Source organism: Littorina saxatilis, unplaced genomic scaffold (genome assembly GCF_037325665.1).
Source record: "Littorina saxatilis isolate snail1 unplaced genomic scaffold, US_GU_Lsax_2.0 scaffold_936, whole genome shotgun sequence".
NCBI lineage: Eukaryota > Metazoa > Mollusca > Gastropoda > Littorinimorpha > Littorinidae > Littorina > Littorina saxatilis.
In genome coordinates, this window is record NW_027127343.1 from 25001 (window position 1) to 28180 (window position 3180).

Genomic DNA, 3180 nt, shown 5'->3' on the forward strand with positions numbered 1-3180 from the left:
CACGAAATTTTTACTCCCCATTTTTTTTACTTCCAGTAAAAATTTCGTACGCAAAAATGGAATGCAGGCGAAGGGATAATGCCAATAAAAATATAAGTGATCTCGCACACACGAATGTCGCGCTACCCTCCGTCCACCCCTTCCACCACCAAGACTAACAGGGGACAAGGGAGTAAAAATGTCGTACACCTGGCATGGGAAGTTAAATTGCTTGTGTTGGGGTGAAGTAATTTATTCGTTATTTATTCGTCAGGGGAGTAACATTTTTGTACGAAATGTTTACTCGGAACTCACCTGTCTTGGGGAGTAATTTTCTCGTGTAATGGGGGAGTGCTTTTTTCGTGAAGGGAGTAACTTTTTCGTACGAAATGTTTACTCCGGAGTAAAAATCTCGTGGGAGTAATTTTCTCGTGTTACACCGGGAACAGCACATGAACTTTTAATAAACTGAAGAGCAAGAAAGGGAGGCACAATTTTACCATCACTATGCTCAAAATATAGAGGTGGCTCTCAAATAGGCGTCTCCCAGTTTCCATTGCGACGATAGCCAACACTGGCTCCTGCAACATACCTATACCAGAGATCCAGGTATAACAGGGACTGAGAAAGGGTTGGGGGGGGGGGGGGGCAATGGGGCTGGAAAGAGGGGGAGAGAAAGGGAGAATTTACGTTCTGGCTCACCGATTCCGACAGACCCTAAATATTAACGCAAAATAGGCTTCTGGACTAAACTTTTACTAAAATGAAACATGCGACAAAATCAGAAAAATACTGCATAAATCCATACAAAAAAAATATAGTAAAGTAAGGTTGTTTTGAACCAATGCCGGGTCTGTCGGAATCAGTAACCCAGAACGTACATTCCCCCTTTCTCTCTGTGCAACGCTAAATTTAGTTTCCATTGAAATATTAACTAGTTGAGCCACTCCAAACAGCCAGCGTGTGTTTCGATCCAATCTGCCCTTCGTCGGCAAGCCATAACTACCGTATTGATCTGGTAAAAACAAACAGCAAGCCTGTCTTCTATATTCCTCCAATGGCAAGACAAGATTAAATCATGTGTTGGCAACAGTTACGTCACTTCCGCCCACCACTGTGTGTTGATAACAACCCGATCTAGTTTGTGTTGTTAGCAACCAGGCAGACCTGTCTCGCCATTTCGTATTGAGGTGCTGTTCTGTGAAGACGTGTTTGTGTTTCAGTGAAAAAAGTGCTTAATTTAACAAGGTGAATGTCGCAGAATTAGAGAAAGAGCTTCTTGAATCGCAAAATGTTCATCAAGAATTGTTAGATTATTCTAGGCGGTCAACAACTTTAATTCTACCTGGCATGGAACAAGCTTGTAATGTCCCACTACCAGCGCCAACACCATCAGAATTTTGGACAGAAGAAGAACAGCATGTACTAGAAGAGAATAGAAAATATTTTGAGCAGATGGCCTTAATAGCAGTTAAGGCTAAAACAGAAGGATTAATGAGACTGCCCAAAAAACCAAAAAGGAAGATAGAAGATTTGTTCAAAGAAAAAGACGGAAAGAAAAAGAGAGTAGAACCAACAACGCCAAGTGATTTACATCACTATCTCGTTTCAAACCAAGCAGATGTTAGCCATGCTATATCCACAGAAGCTTTCACAAATGCTTATTTTGCTCAAGCAGAAAATGAAAAAGATATTGTGGAAAGACTGCAAAAAGGGATGAGAAATCTCAAAAGACAGGACGCACAACAAATCTTAATTTACATTCAGTTTGGACAGTTTTTGATTATGTGCAAACAATGGCAGGAGAAGCAAAGAAAAGAAGGGAGAATGAAAGAAACGTGGGCTGACTGGTTGAAAGCAAAAACTGGCTATTCCGATGTTCATGCGCGTAGACTACGCGCCGTTGCTAGATCGCTTTATGCATTTCCGCGATTTACCACTGTTGGTTTGCCAATCAGTTTTATCATGGGCAAACTTAAACAAATCGAAGAGATGCTCCAGATCGAAGAGTACAGAGAGTACTGGTCAGAAACGCCGCATATTCCTGTCACATCAGAGCTCCAACAGTCCCAGTCTTAGACTTACAGTGCTTGTTTGTGCGAAACAACAGAAGTATCACACTGCACCTGCACTGTTAGACAAGTGTTTAAATATAGTAACGATCATGCATGTACGGTTTCAAAAATAGTAATGACGTGATTCTAAATATAGTAACGATCATGCATGTACGGTTTCAAAAATAGTAATGACGTGATTCTAAATATAGTAACGATCATGCATGTACGGTTTGCTGCGCCTGCCCTGCTTTGGCTGTCTTCTTAATCATCCTGCTTCAACACCCTGCTTCAGCTGTGTTATTGTTTTTGCTTCACCCTGCTTCAACGCCCTACTATAAACTTTTTAGGCTGCCTTCGGGCGGCCGCCGAGTGTTAACTTATTCAATTGACTTGTTTATTTTATTCAAGCTTTTGATAAGTGTACTTGGTGGCTGCTTTGAAACTCAACAAAGCCTACTAACTCCCCTTTCACAAACACTTCCCCAACGCAAGCAACGCCCTATTCCCCGCTGCAGTCAAAACAAAGCTGTCATAGCGGGTTTTCCCGATTGACAAAAATTCTTATTACACACTCAGACTATTTGAAGCCGCGTTTGTTCTCCAGTGGCCAATTGCATAAGAATATTCTGGTGATGAATAAACGCGCTTTGTGTCATTAGCATCTAAAGATTTCTTGTTTACAATAGTTGTGTTGATCTGATGAAGCGCGGAACTGATCTTAGGGTTGTCATGGTGAAACACTCGCTTCTGAAACAGTGCTTCCTTGTAGTTATCATGCGATATGCTCGACTTTACAACCTGTTTGCTTACACCCTTTGCTTTTTTAACCACCCCTTTCTCACTTGCAACACTGTACATCTTTGCACGCAATCCAACATACTCCTTAATTATCTTCCCATTCATTTCATCTTTCATCTTTCCAATAACCTTCTTGTTAACATTTGAGTGCAATGGTGATTCTTTAGGGTAGTCGCAAGTGTCATAAAAAGAATCTTTTCCTTTTACTGCAGGACTTTCAGCTTCTAGATCTTTGTAAATGTCATCCGCTGGAATGTCAAGTAAGAATGAATCTGTGTCTGTGTAAAGTACTCTCGATTTGGGATATCTTGGTTTCAAATAATCATACAAAAACTCAAGCATCAAC